The following is a 20,400-nucleotide window of genomic DNA, read 5'->3' on the forward strand; positions in this document are numbered from 1 at the left end:
ACAGTGTAGGAACCTTTGGGGAGAATGAGTCAACATTCGAAGTGCGAAGATTTTACATGGACGTGCAGATCCGCGGTGAGCTCTGGCCTGCGCTCCCCATTCTGCGACAGCTCCCGCCACCCTGCTCGAGGCCACCCCTATCCTCGCCTGGTCCTCGCTGGCACTGAGTTTTGGCCTTTAACGATGTTGCCCGTAGCGGATCTCACAGAGCCTCTGAGAGGGCATTTTATTCGTGTTGGTGTTGGTCTTTTCATTTATGGTTGTACAGTCCAAATTAGAGTTAAGATACGAGGGGGGCCATGGGCTCCACATGGCTCACAGGGCACGTTGTGGCCAGCGCCGCTTTGTTTTGTGAATATAGACTCAAACTGTATTTCTGGGCTCGCTGCTGTGCGTCTTCCAGAATTTTCTGGAACTGCCCATTACCTATCCATCTTCTTCTCTTCTGCGAATTCTGCAAGCCAAGCCCAGCAGTCCACCGGTCTTCAATGAAACAGCTGTTTCTATGAGGTTAAGCAAAATTTCTGGTTAAAATGAAACTCTCAGTGTGCTCACTCAGCTGTATCACTTCAAAGAGAAAAACAAATAAAACCCAGCTTCCTGTCATCTCCCAGCATTAAAGGATGACAAACTACACTTGCTTTCCATTTTGACTAGAAGCAAAACTACGGATGAATAACATAGCAGATCCAGAAGCCAAACAAACTGAAGTAACCTCTTCATCAGCAAAAGTCAACTAGTTAAAGACGGAGTGAAAACCGCCCACGCTGATGCCCTTCCCCCTCCAACGAGGATAAGAAAAGAAACAGAAAGAGAAAGTCTTTTCTGAACAATCCAATCATAAGCCAGTACAACACCTGAACTACTGACATCTGTGACCACTTTCCAGCCACTTACAAGGAATAAAAAAGAATCCACTAAAACAATGGAACCGAACTCACGATGGAGGCACTTTCTTTCCTACAGATGACCCCATCTCCTGCTGTCTGCACTTGACCTTAGCCAAAAGGCTGAGTGGCGATCGTCCTGCTATCTGACAGAAGGCCCTGACCATTACAGGTCGGGGTGGGGATTCTGGGGTACGCTGAGACAGTCTCACACTGCCCGAACCTTCTGGGCAGGACTCATGGGCTCAGTCATTCATCTATTCACCATGTTACTCATTCGCTCATTGCCTGCTCTGTCCATAAATATAGTCAGAGAAGCATGCGGAAACATGACATATACTTTTAATTTACTCTGTGGAGAAACAGCATGTGTTCTTTCACAAATTCCCAGCCCTACCTCTCCCCTTGGGGCCAGGGTAGAAGCTTCCTATGAAAGCAACCACGTTTTGGTCCCTGTCCTTTTATTATTATTATTATTATTATTATTATATTATTCCTTTTAGAATATAAGTAGAGGGTGTCAAGAACAGCGGTGGAAACACCTTGAGGACAGTCACATTAACTAGATCACCAAAGATCACAGGCAGGTCACGCCTCCGATGCTCAGCATCCTCACCTACATGAGGAGGGTTTGGGGTAATTAAGCGTTTTGCAATGTGTGGTGTGTGGGCTCGGAATTACTTGGGGTGCTTTTAAAAAGTGTACGTGCTCAGGCTCCGCCTCAGAGCTACTGAATCAGGATGTCTGAGACGGAAGTCCCTACGTCTGCCTTTAAACGGGCCCCCGAGGGGAGTCTGTACATGTGTGCCGTGAAGCTGGCGACGACTGAACTTATGACGTCCGCGGCCCCTTCCCCTTCCGAAGGTCACGATCAGTGGTCTGTGTCGGGCCGCGTGTCACTGAGAGGATGGGATTTTTGACTGTGGTTGGGGGCGTGTTGGGGCGGGGAGCGATTTTGGAAAACAGAGAACTTTAGAAATTATACAGCCGAGTGTACGGAGAAAAAATTATATAGAAACACGTGTGATATTTAGTCCTCAAAAGAGTAAAAACAATATTGAGATGAATATTTCTAGTACGTTTTGTAATAGAGAAGCCTACTAGGAATAACCATTTAAAAAATGTGTGGTTGATAAATTAAGCTATAATTAGAAGGAGAGTAAGAGAATAAATTCCAGATGCTTCTATTTCATGTAGCAGCGCGGTGACACTTAAGCTCGGGCTGTTCAACTTAAGTTGGAGATGACAAGTGTTTGCCACAGAATGGAGTAAATATTTTTGGTAGAATGCCTTTAATCATCGTCCCGGTGGTGGATTATAGTTCGCTGGTGAGAGAGAGAAAACAAACCGAAGAATCCTCGCATAACTGAGGAAACATAACATTTTGATTTATAGTTAACGGTGATTGTTTGAACACTATCATTTACTCAGCTGTTCTGGGAGAGCCGCTGGAATAAGAAGCATATTTCTGGGTCAGAAAAATCACAAAAAGGAAAACATGTTAGAATCCAATAAATCCTCTCGCTCAGTGGTCCAGCCTCTCCAGGCTGGAAGTAGCCACACACGCTCACGGGGACTTGCGGTCCCTCCCAGGAACTCAGTTAATTATCGAAGGAGCCGCTACACGGGTTCGCGGATGTCCCCGCCACGGACACGGCGTGTTCTTGCCCTATCAACGCTTCGGCCATGCCCGTTCTCTCTCCCTCTGTCCTAAAAGTTAATTTTGAAAATACACGTGCCCGTCCGAGTTTCTGCGTGGCGGCTGTCTGGAGGGGCCTCCCCTCGTTCAACACGCAGACTGGGGAGTCCTCTTCAGCTCCAAGTGTGTTTTGACAGATGGAGAGTTTATATAATTGTCGTCTACGGACAGCTCGGCGAGTGCCGCGTCCTCTCTGGCGGTGGAACAACTACCAACTCCTGGAACGCCTCGCCCGGCCCTTCTGTGAACGCGCTGCGGCCCGGTTCACGTTGTCGCCCAGGAGAACCACGTGCAGCCGGATTTCCGTCACTTTGCCCCGTTCTCTGCTTGCATCACCGTTAAAAAGAACATTGGTCTCGTCTCCGCTCGCCGTCCACCCCCGCTGTGGGGACCCTGTCGCTTCCACACTCTGCTCATTCCTCTGGCTGCTTTGGCCGGCGACTCGCCTCGACCATCCTGCTAGGGGAAAAAAGGCCCTGAAGTACAAACATTTTTAAGCTTCTCGTCCAGCTGTCCTCTCCTTGCCTATGAACTATTGTACAGCCCGGCACGATGCGGCTTCAGAGCACTGGGAACGAGCTCTTTACATTGTCACACAGTAATTACACACTCGGTGCAGAAACATGAGATGGCCAGAGGGTCCACGCACTCGGGAAAGGGCTTCCGTGTTCTCGCCCTGCTCCGACGCTGCCGGACCCGAGCTGTCCCCGTCCTGCCACCGCTGACTCCCAGATCCACACCTTCGGCCCGGAGCCGCTTCCCTCCGGAGCCCCGGTGAACGCGCCCCGCCCGCGGGCTGTGCACACGCGGTCGGCTCTTCCTCCCAGCTTCCTCTTCACTGTGGGCAAGATCGGTCGGCCCTGATCCCTCTGCTTGTCACCTCTCCAGCTAATCACCTACCTGGAGCCGCCACCTTTGCATGGCTGGTCTTGAATGACCCCCCACCCCGCCCCCAGGTCCCTGCCTGGCTGACGGTGCGCATCTCAGCGGGTCCTCCTGCACCCGGCCTGGTGCTGATGGGCCCCGCGAGGCATCCTCATTACATTCGCATGCGCGTCCATCTCTCTCCTGAAAGTTCTCCTCTGGCTCCTCACCCTACTCCACAGCATCACGTCCAAATCCCTTCAAACAAATCCCTTCAAACAGAGTCCCCGCTGGTCTGACCCCCGTCTGTCGGCCCCCGCCCCCGTGCTGTGCCCGCGCTCCGGGTCACGGATGCGAGCGACCTCCTTCTCGTCTCTGGCCAAGCACACGTCCTTCCCACTGCCAGATGCCGCCTCCCCTCCTCTGGTCTGCAGGCGAGCTCGGCCTCATCCCCGGGTCCTAATCCCTTCTCTCCTGGGCGTCCTTCCCCGACATCCACGGGCATGGCTAAGTGCCTCGTCTTCCGTGCTCCCATGGTACCCGACGCCCGCCCCCTTTCACACGCTCTGTCCAGCCACGTCTGACCTTGGTCAGTTCCTCAGCCACACACTCTTTCCTCTGCCTGGAACTTTCTTTCCCCATCCCCCTTTCTCTGTCCGGCTGACGGCTACCTACCTGCCTTTCAGCCGTCAGCCTAAATATCACTTCCGTCGGGAGGCCTTCCCGACCGTCCAGCCGCTCGGGTCCCCTCGCTGTCAGATCGTTCACGGATCTGCACACGGCCCCCATCGCCACCCCTTATCGCTGCTGCCTGAGTAAATGCCCGTGTCCCCCAAAGACTGAAAACTTAATGGGGACAAGGACTGGGTCTCCTCTCTTTTCCCCTGTTGTATCCAAGGCACTGGCAGCTCACAGGGACTCGGGAGATACTTATCAAATAAACGGGTGGGTCGCACTGCTTATCACATCGCTGGAGAAATGGGTCTAATGTCCGTCTCTCTGGGCAAGACGGTTCTATTCGCAGTTGCACATCCAGCCCCTAGGACAATGCCTGTGCACAGTAGGCAGTTAACACACGTGAGCAGAATGAATGAGCTGCAGCCAGTGCCTCGGAACAGCTCCATCTCTCCTGCGCGGGTGTGGACGTCTTTGACTCGTTTGCTTTGCAACCCTCAGTGTGTCTGCCGAGAAGCTGAGACCCACAGGCAACAGAGGTATATATATTATTGTCAATATAAATATATTTCTCTCACCAGAAATGTAAGTGAGAACCTAAATCGCGGCAAGTTTGGCTTTCTTTTTCTTGCCTTTCAAACGTTGTGAGAATGATACTAGATTATAGGTTAGTCTCTGTCTAAAAAGGAGCGGGCAGAGAATACGCTATAGAAAATGAATATTTAAAAGGGACCGAGAACTGGGAGACTAAGATTATACGCACACGACGAGCACAAACCCCACCACGACGCTCGTGAGGCGGTGTGATTACGCTCATTTTCACAGATCAGAAAAGAACGCTCAGTTGATCAGGAAATCTGATGAGGGCAGGTTGGCCACTAGATCCCACACGCTTCCCGCTGTATCGTGCCCCACTGGCACCAAAGACGCCTCGTTTATTACTTCTAAATTATCTTCTTTGTTGTGCTCCTTACACGTACAATCGTTATTTAAACAAATTAGCTAATATTTGTTCAGAGCCCACTACGAGCCAGGTACAGAGGCTGGGTGCTTTAGCTACATGTATCTTCAAAAAGTTGCAAGAGCTTAGTATTGTCCCCAAGTGACAGATGTCAAAACCGAGTGTTACAATGGCTTGGAACATAGCTCGTGAGCAGTAAGCAGCCGAACAGGAACCCAAACCCTGCTCCATGTGACTGTAAACCCCTGTTCTTCACACTTTACCGCGGTGGACACTGTATTTTTGTTGGGCTAAATAAGATGGAAAGTTCAGATTATGCACCCGAAAGGTCTCTGGATCTTGCCCCTGCCTTGGAAGGGAAGGAAAGGAGGGGAAAAACATTCCAGCCCATCAGCTAATACCTTTTACCTCTTCGATGTACAAGCCATGTCACAGTAATAAGACCTCAGCCACCAGGCCAGGGAAGGGATGAATGGAGAGCTTTTGCTCATGTCGGTTTACACAGAATAAGTAGGAAAGTGAGTTAAGTTGCCAGGTAGAAGGCAAATGAGGATGCAAAAAAGTACTAATGACAATATTAGTGTTAGACAGTAATTGAAAAACATGACGATCCTCAAAATGATATCAGCAAACAGCATCACCTGTCTATGCAGAATGTCCCTAAGAAGCTCTGAAATCTTTAGCTAGTTTTACGCAAATGAGGAAGTAGCTTCGCTGTATGCTAACCTGCCTCTTTCCAAAATTAGTTTAAAAGCACTTTAAAATCGATGGAATTTTTCAAAAATGTCCATGGCTTCCATTTCTAGAGAGGCTGTCTGAGGGTTCACTTTCAATCCAAATCAATTTTCAGCAACGTAAGAACTTCACATTAAAATTGTCATGAAAATGTTGACCCTTTTAGGCTTAGAGGCAGTTTTCTCCAGGTCATCTTGTGGCTACTCGAATCAGGGGTAGTCCAGGCGTCTGTCACATTGTTCCTGACCAGCAACTTTGTGTCATGTACGTTCTGGAACTTCTTTAACAGTTTCTTTCAGATTCTAGGAAGTAGCAACAGGAATTGAGTTAAACTAAATTGCTACTCCTTAGATGTCCTTCAAAAATATTTCAGCGTGTCCGCATGTTGTGCTCAGGGAACTGGCGATCATAAAGTCCCAGTGTATTAACATCGCTGCAGTAATAGGGAAGTTGCTAAGTAATCACCAAGCTATGCCGAGAGCTGCCTGTTCAGGTTGCTTCCCCATAATTCGTAAGAAATTAATTTACTTATCTTGGGATAATTTTTTAAAAATGCTTTCTTTAATTCTGGGAACAGTAATTGATATGTACCTAAGAACAGGACAGTGAACCCTTAAAGGACATATTTTTCAAACCCGAATGCATGGTCTGATAAGGAGCAGAATAATGCACGGAATAACAAGACGGAATCTTTGAGACTGGGTCTGTCCCAGAAAATCTTGGGCATACGGCGACCATGACAAGCATCCAGCATTTTTCACTTTTCGTCATCCTTTAAACAAACAGTCTACAATGCCTACATGCAGGCAATGCAGTGTTATGAATTTAAACCGGTCATAGGACATCCCTGGAATCCGTTCTTTGTGTCTGAAAAAGAATTAAGTCACGCAGAAAGTGCTTTATGGTGTCTTCCCAGGGCTCATGCGTCAGTACCCTCTACTGCCCTGAAAAACTCCTTGGACAAGAGGAAGTGACAGGCTCGCGTTTGCTCCGCGGGTCGGTCATAATGTGCATCCTGCACTTACGAGGTCATGTCCATGTGCTCAGCCAGAGATGCTGCTTCATTCACAAGAATCTCAGGGTCCGGAAATCAGAAAAGATGAACCGATAAAGCTGCTTGCGGCCACTCACTGGATGACCACTCCTCTTGCCTGAACAAATGGGGGAGAATTAACTACTTCCTGGCAGTCATCCCACGAACCTTCAATTTCTACAAATGTCAGAAAAATGCTAGGGACAGGATTAATAAGAAAATTACTTCCCAAACCGGTTACATGTCCTCTTCATAAACTATACACTCCTTCGTGCTATTTTATTTTTATTTTTTTGCCCAGGAGAAAAAAAGTCTAGTTTATATCAAAAAACAGAGTCCCTGGGGGAAAGAGAGGCAGAATGCCACATGGACTAAGGGACTAAGAAGGACCTTAGTAGTTAATTATAACTCATGGAGTGTTCCAGTAGCATCAAGCTACAAAATGGGGAGCTGTTCTCAGAATGAGCGGCATCTGTCGTCTCCACAAATGTTTGCACAGTTGATCTGCTTCGGCGCAGAATATTCCAGTTGGGGAGAGGAAGCACTGTTGCATGTCCTATCCCATTCACGTAGCACCGCAAGCCCATTAGAAAGAAGGCTTTGAACGCTGTCCTCGTCAAACAGGTGTCTAATCTTTCTCACACTGCGCATTTTGCCCCGATTGCGCCTCAGCTGTTACTGAAGTTTGCGTACTTAAAGCTAGGGACGTCGGCTCATCCAAATGACCCCTTTATCTGCGGGATGTTTTGGTTTGTGAAACCACTGTAGCCTTTTTCGGACATCTGTGTAAATTTAGTCAGAATACCTACAGTTCTAATCTCCTCCCCAAAAGAAGTCTTTATCAAAAATATTATCAGAAAAAAATACATAGAATTAAATTAGTCCTATTTGACATAGATTATATTAAACGTCTGTGCTGGAATCAGCTTTAAAGGCACTTAATAATCCTTAGAGAGTGGGGTGGGCTGGCAGGTTCTTTCTTTTATATAAAATCACAGGAAGGTGATCTTGCAGGCAAAGGGTGACGGTGACGGTGATACTGATTGGCACTAGGGAGCACTTCATATTGCTAAGCACCTTGCATATACCCTTGTGTTTACTCTGCACAACGCCACAAGTAGGTAGAAGCATCTTGACTGACAGATAAAGAAACCGATACTCCGCAAGGCAGAGCCACTCGCCACAGGGCACACAGCGAAGCAGTGCGGAGCGGGGACTCTGCATGACTCTGACTACAGAGCGCATCTCTTAACCATGGTGCCCTCCTGCATCCCCAATTAACCCGGGTAAGTATTAATATCCTTGGCATATGAAATGACACTTTGACTACCATTTGTTGACACTATAATTAATAAAAATAACCACGGGTATTTTGGAAGATTCTGATTCTCGAGAATTGGAGGATTCCCCTCTCATAATCCTCAAGCTCGATCCATCCCAAGCAGACCCTGCCACGCCCTCGGGAGTGCTCCTGAGCCTGTGTCCCCACGGCAGCTGGTCCTCCGTCCCTCAGCAGTCCGAGCCAGAAACCTGGGTATCAGCTGGGTTTCTCCTCCCTGTCCCCCTGTGTAAATTCACTAAGTCTGTTGACGCAGTCTCCTGAATATGTCTTAAATCCATCCACCGCTTTCCAGCCCCGACGCTCAATGCTGGGGTCACGCCGCCGCCATCCTCGCTCAGGCTACCTCGGCAGGCTCCTGACGGGCCTTCCTCTCTCTCCCCTCTTCAAACTGTCCTGCCGCGGAGCCGCGGCAGGTACAACCTCACCCCTCTCTCTCCCTTGCTTAAAGCTTTTCACGGGCTCTGCTTTTCTCCCGGAGTTGAGTCCCCTCACAAAAGAGCCTTCACGTGCTCTGGGTCCTGCTTACCTCTGCAGAGGGGGACAGATGGGAAAACAAGCCAACAAGCACAGGCGTTTACAAGTTGCTCGAAATGGCGGAAGGATAAAAACAGGGAACTGAGTCAGAGAGCAGCGGTGCTTGGGGGCTGTGGCCACTCGAGGTCCTTCGGGTGAAGAGAAACTGGGTGAGGACCCTCTTAAAAGCCCCAAGCGGAGGAGCGTTAAGGCAGCATGTCCTCCACGTGCTGCCTCCGCGTGGTCCAGGCCACGTGCCACCTTCTTCCTCTCATCCCATTAGCAGGGTGTGAGCAGGAGGTTCGGAGGGGCTCTCGGTGCCACGCACTGCAGGCAGGACGAGCAGCAGTCCTGGCCGCTGGGAGGACAGCCCACGGTGCCAAATGACACACACGTTTGTGTCACTTAAGAAAATTAAGTTTTATCTGCGTTACCAAATAAGAATTGTAGGATGATTTTTTGAAACGCTTGTGTACCTCAAAGCTTTCCTGATGTCCCCCGTCCACGTAGAACGGAGATGACCTCTCTCTGCGTTGGGATGTCTCCCAGCCCTCAGCCTTTCCCCACCTACCACCCTCATCCAATCTGGCCAGCGTGGGGGGTTTCTAGGGCATTTTATTGAAGGACAGTGGCAAAACGGTAGGAATGCAGACGGTGAAGTTCAGCGTTGGTTCTCCGAACGGCCGGCCGTGTTGTCGCTTCCAAATGAATAGAAAAGAGCACTCGAGATTGATTAATTTCATTATCAGTTTACGCTGACAGAAAAATACTACCTCTCTGGTCCCAGGCTTCAACGACAAGGGAAAAAAATACTTCCAAAACAAAAAAATGCTTGCCGACCTAATGATAAATAATTCCGAGTTTTAATTGCTAATTTACAATGGGCAGTAAAACGGTTCGTTGCTGTTCTTATCACTGTCTGTTCTTTTGAGAACGTTTGCTGAGAAGTGGAAATACTACTGCTCGTCAGGTTTCTGTTTGCTCTGGGATTAGTAAGGCAAAGAGAGTCTCGGGCCAGCCGCAGAGTCGGCGTGATATTATGGGATCCTAATTTATCATTAGATGAAGGCTCAGCTAAACCTTTTTTAAAGAAGCTGGTAGAAGTCCCTTGATTAACTCTGCTCTTAAGAAACTATTTTACAATGTCGTAAAATAAATTTTATCAAGTCGACGGTGGAGACAGAGGAGCTTCTCTTAGATGCTGTAACTCCAGATGCTGGTGACTTCCTGGTTTCTTCTGTAAAGAAATTATGATTTTTTTTTTTTTTGCTCTACATTTTCTCTGACATTACCGCATCTTCTCATACCCAACGACCTTAGTACTTCCTGCTATTTCAGACCTGACCTGAGCTTTTCTCTTCACTAGATCAAATGCCAGATTACGGAATATCGACATGTAGATACAGTTTCACTGTTTAAAAAATGATGCTCTGTCAGGGCAGCAACAGGAAGTATTCTATTGCTTTTGCACCGATGGTCCACTGGCTTCCTTCTCATTAGGCCAGCGGTCCCCAATCTCTGTGGCACCAGGGACCGGAGCTCCTATGCGAATCTAAGGCCTGATGATCTGAAGCGGAGCTGAGGCGGTGATGCCAGCGCTGGGGAGCGGCTGCACACGCAGATGGAGCTGCGCTCACTCGCCCGCTGCTGGCCTGCTGTGCGGCCTGGTTTCTAACAGGCCACTGACCATACCGGTCCGCGGCCAGAGGCTGGGGACCCCGGCATTCGGGGATCATGTACTTCCTGCCGGGATGAGAGGTGGGCACACAGTCCCTCGGCAGCAGCCGGGCCCATTTCCGGCTGCCTCCATTATTTTAACAGAAAACTCATCTTTAAACAGACTCCCGTCTCCTTCCGTGCTCCATCCGCCTCCCGCAGCGGCGCCGCGGCCTCCCTCTTCCCCGGCACGCAGTACGCATTGAGTCAGCGTGAGCCAGGTGAGGGACTTCAACCTAGACCCCACTTCCATCCGCATCGGGTGGGAAAGACCTGTCGTCCGCCAGCCCCGAGGCCGGAGCGCGGCTGGGGGAGCTCGCGCCCATGCTCACTCCTCCCGCGCCCTCGTCACGCAGGGCTGACTCGTGCCGAGGTCATCAAGGCTGCTCGGGCTCTTGTACGGACGCGTCTGGGGGACCACGTCTTATTCATCTGTATCTGGGCAGTTTTTGTTGGTTTTGCTGCTGGCATTCTTAGTGTGGTGGCGGTGGTGTTGTTTATTCTTAGTGAACTCTGACATGTCGAGTGCGGCCCATCATCCCAGCCCACAGATCACCGGGAGTCTGTGCTCACTGTACCTCCCAGCTGCACGGAGCTACTGGAAAGTCCAGTTGCTCTTTGCACCCTGCCTCAGGGATTTTGCGAGATACAGAACATTCTCTGCCAAGAAGGGCGGCTGCGTTGCTGTCAGCTCCACGGCCGGCTGGCCTGGGAGCAGCTGCAAGTTCCCGCTGAGGCGCGGGCTTGTCACTGTGCTCCAGGCCCCGTCCCCGTGATCCTCGGATCGTGCCCTGGGCGGTGATCGCCAAATGGCAGCTGACTGCTCTGCGCTGGGCTGCTCGTCCCACAGACTTTGCCCAGTAAGACTGTGGGTTGCGTCGAGGCCAGCGAGCTCTCCTGCCACAGGTTACGGTATCGGGTACCACGTCCTGTGCCTTAGGCTCGCAGGAGAAGGTGAGGAGCGGCTTGAGAGGGTACCTACGAGGTTTAGACCCCTCCCACCCCCTAGCCCCCCAACCCCAGCCCCTCCGGACCCTGAACCCTAGCATTAAACTCAACCTGCAAAACACAACTCGCTTTCTCCTTTTTGGAAAGACAAACGACCAGGTTTAAGGTTCTGTCTAACTGGGTTACCCTGGACAAATGACCGACATTTTCTGGCCAGAGAAAAAGGAGGGGTTGGTGGAGGTTCGGCCCAGCTGCCCGAGAAGCAGAACTCTGTCTTTCCACGGACAGCGCAGCCTCGTGTCAGGCTCTCTCCAGATCTGCCAGTTCCAGCACATGGCACCGGGCTGAGGACACGAGTCACTCCCTGACGACCGCGGTCCCCAGCACGAGCCTACAGCAAGGTTATCCCGGGAACCTCAACATTCTCAGTCTTCTGGGGTGAAACGACCCTCCAGAAGCTATTTGCATGTGGAACATCACCTTTTAGATGACGTGCGCTCCGAGTTCTGGCCTTGCGCACGCGTCTGCTTGTTGGGATTCCCCACGGCCCGCCCACGAGGGCCGCGCACCTGACGCATGTCCCCACGACTGACGCCTCCGCCCGAGGAGCACGGCACCACCAGAGTCCAGCAGGTCAAGCCTGAGGCCTGCGCTCAGCCCCCGCTGCACGTCACGTCCCCCACCCCGCCACCGATAGGTCAAGGTCACCCTCCACCAGTCAAAACGGCCTCCTCTTCCTCTCTCCCCTGCCGCTGCCTGAGTTCAGGCCTCTCTCTGTAACAGCCTCCGCCCGTCCAGGCTCACTGTCCTCCTGGCCCGCGTCCACGGTGCTGCCAACGCGACCCATCAAACACGCAAACCTGGGCACGAGGCTCCCCGACCCTGCTCAGCTCCCTCCACACAGCGGATGCGCCCGCCCAGCGCCTCCTGCCCAGCTGCCCGCTGGCCGCCCAGCACCCCGCACCCCCGCCACATCTGGCTCACCTCACTGTATCTTTCAAGACCCAGCCCAAGTGCTACCTCCTCTGAAGAGTCTTCTGCAGCACACCACGCCCCCATCTTCATTCCGAGTGAGGTGCACCCCCGCAGTGCGCCAAGAGCATCCCCAGTCCTTATTACAGAGTGTACGACTATGGCTGAGACACCGGTCCACACTGGTCCTCACTGGGCTAGAAGGTTCTGGAGTATGGGAACAGTGTCTTTGATGCCAGTGCAGTAGAAATTCATGTGATCAGGACACATAAACGCAATTTTGGTGCCTACATTTTTTTCTATAGCACAATTCTATCAAAGTCTCCTTTAAATTTTAAATTCTTGAAACAAACTATATAAACCTAAGAGAGTCTGGACAGTAAGAGTTCATCTAAAAAGAATTCTGCCCAACACAGTTACAGTCCCAAATAAAGATTTAATCTTCTTGAAATTCCTCAGGAAATACAGTACGCTGAGGGGAAGACTTGTAAATGTCCTCATTATTCTCCTCAGCAAATATTTACTGAGGGCACACTGTTTGCTGAGCCTTGAAACAAGCACTGGGGGACAGAGTGAGGGGTGACACCCAGTCCTGGTCCCCACGGGATTCAGAGTCTGGTGAGGGACCAGACGCTACACTAACGAATGAACAATGATGAAGTGCTAAAACATGGGGCGCCAGCTAATTGATAAAGGCTGGGTATTACGCATAAAATTCCAGTGGTCTGAGATGGCCTCACGGACAGAGTGGCATTTAAGCTGAGTCTTAAGGTGTGAAAAGAAACCAGCCACTCACGACGCATTCTGGGCAGAGCAAAGGGCACGCACAAGGCCCTGAGGTGGGCAAAGAGAAAGGACGCCCTTGTGGGGGCCACCTGCAAAGTGAGGGCGGAGCCGCGGGACAGGAGGCTGGGACAGTGCCCAGAGGCTGACCACAGGGCAGCAAAAGTGAGGATGCCGTTCAGAATGCAGTGGGAAGCCAGCTAAGGGCTCTCTTCAGGGCCTGACGGGATCCAATTTACATTTTTAAAGACGTGTGCAGAAGAGGAAGGTATCTCTGGGGTCCAGGGCCGGTGAAGACGACCTCGGCATGACCCACGAGCATGAGACGGAACACGAGAAAATGACACGCTGAACCTCTTCGAAACTGAAAATTTTCATTCTGTAAAGTCCCAGTGAAGAAGATGGAAAGACTACAGACTGGGAGAAAATATTTATAAATGACATACCAGGCAAAGGACCGGCATCCGGAATACGTAAAGAACTCTCTAAATCCCACAGTAAAAAAACCCCAAGTAATTCAATTAGAATATGAGCAAAAGATATGAATTTATTGAAGGAAGGGTATACAGAGGGCACATACACACATGAGAAGATATTCAAAATCATTAATCATCAGGGAAATGCAAATTAAAACCACAATGATGTGTTACTACCCAACTATCAGAATGGCAAAAACAAGAAAGTGACACCACCAAACGCTGGAGAGGATGCGGAGAAACTGGGTATGTGAAACGAGACGGCCGCTCTGGAACATTCTTTGGTTAAACGCGCAACTACCATATGACTCAGCGATTTTACTCTCGGGCGTTTATCTTAGGGAAGTGAAATTTTACGCTCACACAAAAATCTGTACGTGCATTTTCATAGCTGCTTTATCTGTAATAGTCAAAAACTAGAAACAGCTCATGCACCTTTCCATGGGGGAAGCGTTACACTGGGTACCTACAGACCATGGAGTGCTCCTCCACGGCACAGAGGGACACACCACTGACCCGCGCGAAAACGCGAATGAGTGTCCAGGGAACCGCGCTGAGTAAAAGAAGCCAAAAGGTCACGTACTGCAAGATTCCACAACGCAAAATTCTTGAAAAGAAAAAAAAAAATAGGAGTAAAGAGATTCGTGGCTGCCCGAAGTTAGGGCCGGAGGGTGGAGGACGAAGCGGGCCGGGGAGGTAATAAGGAGCGGTAAGAGGGTCCTTGTGAAGGGATCCTGGACCTCGACCGTGACGGTGGAGCCACACCAGGTGAAATGATGAACATTGCCACCCGCACACACACGGATGAGGAAGTCTGAGTGACGCTGGCACGCCTGTGTCGACATACAGTGACTTTGTAGGACATTACCATTGGGTGACACCGGCAAACGGTTCATAGGATCTCTTTATATCACTCCTGAGTCCATGTGAGTCTACGACTAAATAAAACTCCTTTTGCGAAGTCTCCCTCACAGAGGCCAGTGTCCCCTGTTCTGTGCCCCACTTCTTCGCTACATAGTAAATACTGGCTTCCTCATCTGACCACTTTTTACTCACTGTTGGGAGCTGTGAGATCCTTTTTCGCACCTGTGTTCTGCTAAGGTTAGTGCAGGGCCTGGCACATAGTAGGGCTCGATAAAAGTCTGTTGAATGAAAGAGAAGCCAAATTAAAAAGAATAACCGATAGGATTGATATTAAATCATTAAAGCCATTTGCTCTTCTGGTCACATGATTTGAAAGGTCTGTGACAAAGTTCCAGAAGAAGCAGCCGCTACCGGTCTCATTTATCATTTTATCATCATTTGCATGGTTTTTTCTAGAAAACACTTTAGCTAAGGCGGCAGTGCTGACCCTCTGTGTGAAGGGGGATGATGACCTACCAAAGGTACCCCTCCCATCAAGCTTACAGAGCAGTTCACATATTTTAGAAGAAAAACAAGCTCTTCCCATTACAGCAAAATTAATCACCTATCCCATCAGTACTCATAGCTAATAGGTCACACTAAGATCAGCCTTGGCTGATTATGAATATTCGAAACACGAAACACACAAAAGCTATTAAATACATTTTAAAAATTCATAGCTAATAGACACTTCAATAAAAATAATTCATAGCTAATAGACACTTCAATAAAATTCTCGGACTCCATTCAAGTCCCTTCAATGCCCCGACTGCGTACTTTGTAGACACAGGGTGCAGTCCTAAAGCCAGGGCTTGCAAAGCACACAGGGCCTACGGTCATCATGTCCTCTTTAATTTCCATCTGGAATAGTTCTCAGTCTTTCCTTTACTATCCGAACCATGGCCCTTTTGATGCTTACGAGCCATTTACTTTGTAGGCTGTTTTTCGGTTTGGGCACCTGTTATATATCTTAGGCAGGAATATCACAGAAGTGACGACGTGTTTTAATTTATCTCATTCAAGTGATGTGATTTGTATTTGTACCATTTACTGGTGACATTAACTTTGATCACTTGTTTAAGGTCCTGTCTGCTAGGCTTGTCCACTGTGAAATTACCTTTTTTTCCCTTTGCAATTTTAGATTATGTATCATTCATTCCTCATCGAACTGTTAATTTTTATATCTGTATGAACTCATGGTGTCCTATTTGATTCAATGCATTACAGCTGTTACTATCATTTACTCCGATGCTCAAATCGTTCCAGATTTTTCCAGTAGGAGCCCCTGCAAGGTGGACTCTGTGTCCCCATCATTGTTGGAACACTTCTTTATTCCAGGCTCCTCTCGTAATTCCCTCACTCTGGCACTGAAGTCAACCAACTCTCCAAGGACCTCTGAAGAATGGCACTCAGCAACCAAGGTCTGAAAGCGAGGGGCACGCGATGCCACCGGGGTGCCACTGCTCCCAGACACGCTCAGTGGACGACACTCGAATGTGTGTATTTGAATCTCTTTTTCACACCCCTATCGGCAACCCCAGCCCAACACCGTTCCTTGCTATTTTCTTACTTGATGAATTCCTCTGTGTGTCACCATTCTGCTCGAGCTGCCACAACCACCTGCGTGCCGTGCGGAGGCCCTCTTCCCCATCCCCCACGGCAGGAAGCGCCTTCTCAAGGACACGGCCCTCCCCCTGCTTAGGCTCCGAGACCCCACCGGAGCCACCACATCGGCTCTTCGCCCGCGCCACGCGCAGCCTCGCTCGGCCCCACCCGATGGCTTTCGGGCTGGACTAAGCGTGTCTCGATTCCCAGTCTCCCTCATGCCCACCGTTCCAAGGTTTCTCCTCCCTCTGGCCAACAGACGTTTAAATCTTGCTTGGGGCACAGGCAGATCGTCAGGGTTTCTTCCTTCTGCGCTTTATCTCATAGTGCTATGTATTCGGAATACAGAAAAGTAGACAGAATCTGGGAGGAGTTAAGAAATGGAAGAGTCTCCGTAGGTTTGAACAGAATGACGACATGGGTAGAAAGGGTCAGACAAATCAAAGCACCAAAATCGTTTTTAAGAGACTTTGTTGCACTTGCACTATAAAGGTGACGAGGGCCGTGACGAGGGCTCCTTGGCCCCGGCCCGCAGCTCTGCGGGGTGGTTCGCCCAGCACTGACGGGCTCCCAGAACCGACATCGACCCAACTGCAATGGCTGCGCCATGGTGCTGACGAAGCCAAAGCTTCAGGCCCACTCACTTTGTTCTTCCAAATCCCCGGAAACAATTTCATATTCGCCATTTTTATCCTTTTTCTCAATGAGAGTCCCTGCCCCCACCCCCCGCCCCAATCTTCGAAAACGTCCAGCCTCGCAAACTCTGGATCTGTCTCTGTGAGGGACAGAGGGTTAAGTCAGAATGCGAACTTCCGATGAAGGCTGGTAATTTTCTAGAGCGCATTCCGGGTCCCAGTGCACAGAGGTGCTAGGAGGCTGACTTGACCTTCCGAAGGTGGCTTAGGTTGTTCAGAGAGCCGCTCCTGGTGGGTGGGCTTGGGGGTGAGCTTAAGCAGATGATGTCGATTTCAGAGCTAGCCTCGCCCACCTGCAGAGTGTGTCATAACTCCTGTGTGGCCAGTCGCTGCACATGACAATCTCTATCCAAAAGAATATTTGATAAACTCTGCCCCAAATCTTTCTTACTGGATTTCTCCTTCTTTAAGATTCCATATGTGCCATCTCCTGCCAGCTCTTAATTAACATATTCTTTCTTTGTTAGGGTGTAATATAATTGAATAGCAAACAGCTTTCAAGGCTCCTCCACCCTCGATAAAATCTGGCTGTTCCCTAATCCATTCAACTTTATATTCACAAATTATCTCTTAGGGTGGGTTAGTTCTATCACCCAGCCTATAGATTCGCTGCTCCCAGTTTGGTTCTGTGAAAGTCATCTCCTTTCCAGGTTACAGGGTCACCTCTCTGTTGTCCCCATTCATTGACTGCCATAGTGAGTGGCAGCATGAATTAGGTCTTGAAACTCTGATCGCGATTTGAAATTAAGAAGTTACGTGATTTAACAATTGGGAAAAAATCTTACAGAAAGCATACATGAAAGGCTTCTTCCTTTGTCATCTTTGCTGAGGAAAGAGCCTACAAAGTCTCAAATCTAGAAGAGGCACTGAAGTTATATTACGCAGGCAGGAAAAGCAGAAAACCCATGAACAGGCAGGAGAATCATCTCGCACTTTCTTTAGGTGCCACTTCGAGGGACATGGATTAATTTTACTGCTGACAACCACTGATTTAGATAGAAGGCCCGAACAGCAGTGTACGCAGAGTAACAGAGTAAGACTTGGCTCCAAAGAACCTAGATCTAAATCTAGAAGTAAAACATACAAATGCAACACGATCTTGAACAGTTATTTTTACACTATCGATAATTTTAAACAATCACTGGAGATGAGCCAAAGAGGTGAAGCTTGGAAGAAATCGATCATAAAAACAATGACAGTGGCTGCCATTCGGTGAAGGCGTACGATGCCATGCCCACTGAGGGGGCCATCTTAATACTACATTTTACAGACGAAGACGCTGAGGTCCAGAGAGGTCTAAAGAGAGTCATGATTCCAAGTCTTACCCTACGAGGGCTGGGCAAGGATTTGGGGAAAAGCAGTCTAGAGGGAGTGAACGAACAAAGACAGCCAAGGACAACTAGCTGATTTAGGGCCCGATGAAAGTGGAGAGCACAGAGGAAAGGGAGGGGAAGGGAGGGCGCTGAGGGGTTCCCGCGAGCTTCGCCCTTCAGGCTGGTGTGATAAGCAAGCAGGAGTCGACCAGGGGCGTGGTTCCTTTTTCATAGTGTTTTGCTAGACTCTAACTACCTGGTGGGAAATGGAAGGGTCTTTGCAACTAGCAGTGTCATTAAAGATGAGTCTACATTGATGGGTATTTATCCATCATCTAGCAGGTGCCTAGATAAACAGCAAACAAAGATGTGAGCAAGACAGTAACATTTTGGTACGACTGTTAGGAATGCAGCAAATAGGGTGACACAGTAACGGGCATGGGGGAACCAGCTTTAGATAGGGAGACGTCAAACAATACACCTTTCAGCCACCCCGATTCACACAAGTAGCAAATACTGATGCATCTTAGTAACTTTTGCTGCTGAAGTACACAGCGTGAAATATGTATACATATATATATATGTAATATATATATTACTGAATATAATAATATTTCAGAACTACACGAAACTACAAAGGTGCCTCATACTTTTATAAGAGGTGTTTCCTCTTGTGAAATTGGCTGTAAGACGTTTCCTTGAACAGTATAAAAAAAGAATATAAACTGAATTTAAAGACCTCGATATCATAGGGAAGTTGCCATTTAGAAGGAAAGACCTGGAACACTTCGAAAGCTTTCGAGAATGGTGGTGTTAAAAGGCAACGTTTTCGTTTGAAAATACAAACATACAGCTTGAAAACTGCTGTCTTCACTAGATTAGTGAGTGAAGGTTTTGCTGTCAAAGAGTGATCCCAGGGGTATCTGAAAGTCCCATAAATCCCTGAGAATTAACGTGCCCCCCTCCCCAGGGTGTGAGCTGCAGGAAACTGTGTCCCTAAAAGCGGAGTGACACCAGGCGCCCTCGCTCGGCTCAGACAGCAAGGCGGGCGAGGGCCCCGGGACGAGCGTCCTGAGTGAATCACCGGGATTCACTCGTTCTTTCTTTCATTGACATAGTAATATGAACCACGACAACAAAGAAGTTACTAGAAGCAGAGATGGTTCTCCCGTGTGGCTAATGCAGCTTGAGCTTCAGGACCCAGCCCTCTCCCCCGTAGTCACACGGTCCCCTTCCAAGTTCCTATGAGAGGCCCTAGCAATGTATTCTCAATGTCATAAATTTTTGAAAACTTAGAGAATTTGGTATTCTACTTCTCGAAGAGGGGGCTCCTACGTTGTGTATCTTCAGGCTCCACGCCCTGGACCTCCTGAGCGAAGGCCTGCCTGGTCCCATGTTCTACACTCGGTGCTAGAGACACACAGACGAACATGGCAGCGTCCCCCTGGGGAGCAGCAAAGAGCAAAAGAGAAACAAGAAAGCAAGGGCCACGAGGACCTGCTGGGCTGTGCAGAGCGCCATGGGAACACGGCCCGGGGGATGCTCTTCGTGGCTGTTATTAATCTAGTCACTGGAATTTTTAACTTGCCGGATTTCTTCTACTAAAAGTCGAATGCCCGTTAAATCGATCCCATGATGCAGAAGTGTAGAAGCGTCTGTGTAGAAACTCTTATCGCCCTCCAGGCCCCACAAAATGCCACTTGTGTCATGGAGCCACTGGTCCTGGGCTCCTCTGATGCTTAGGACACCTGGCAGTAGTCATGTGACACGAAGTCACACAGGCACCGGGGACCGGTCGGGACACCCGGAAGCATCAGAGGTTTGCAGGTGATCCGCCAGGTTCACAAAGGAGGAAAAGGCGGGTGGGAGCCGGGGCCAGAGGCTCCCGGGGCGGAGACTCCACGCTCTGTCCGGGTGGCTCTTCCGCAGCTGACGTAAAATGCGCTGCTTTAGAATGACGACGCTGGTGCCCGGAGTCGCAGGGGCACGGCGGGCTGAGGGTCCGGACAGCAGCGTGCACAGGGCAGCGTATGGGACACGCCGGGGAGAATCACAGACACCGCAGAACGGATCCAGACGGGGGGTGGGGGGGTGAGGAGGGGCCCCGCAGCACTCTGGGCTGAGGGGGGCATCAGTGCCGGAGAAAATAAGAAGTCAAGAGGAAGACTGGTTTGGGGGGAAGATGATACGTTTGAGCCTGGTTTCGTCGCCTCTGAGATTCCGGTAGGTCAAAATAGTGCAGCTGCCTCGTGCTTTGCTGCTCGGAGTCAGCGTGGCCCG

At 49.7% G+C, this 20,400-nt stretch overlaps 1 long non-coding RNA gene across 2 annotated transcripts in view; it reads right to left on the reverse strand.

The window, feature by feature from the left end:
- Nucleotides 1–14,447: 14,447 nt before the first annotated feature.
- Nucleotides 14,448–20,400, reverse strand: part of LOC120585540 (uncharacterized) — a 42,197-nt gene continuing 36,244 nt past the window's right edge. For both annotated transcript variants that reach the window (XR_005648407.1, XR_005648408.1), the window contains exon 4: nucleotides 14,448–14,746. This is a non-coding gene — a long non-coding RNA (uncharacterized LOC120585540). The remainder of the gene's footprint in view (nucleotides 14,747–20,400) is intronic.

Source organism: Pteropus medius, unplaced genomic scaffold, assembly GCF_902729225.1.
Source record: "Pteropus medius unplaced genomic scaffold, Ma_sr-lr_union100, whole genome shotgun sequence".
NCBI lineage: Eukaryota > Metazoa > Chordata > Mammalia > Chiroptera > Pteropodidae > Pteropus > Pteropus medius.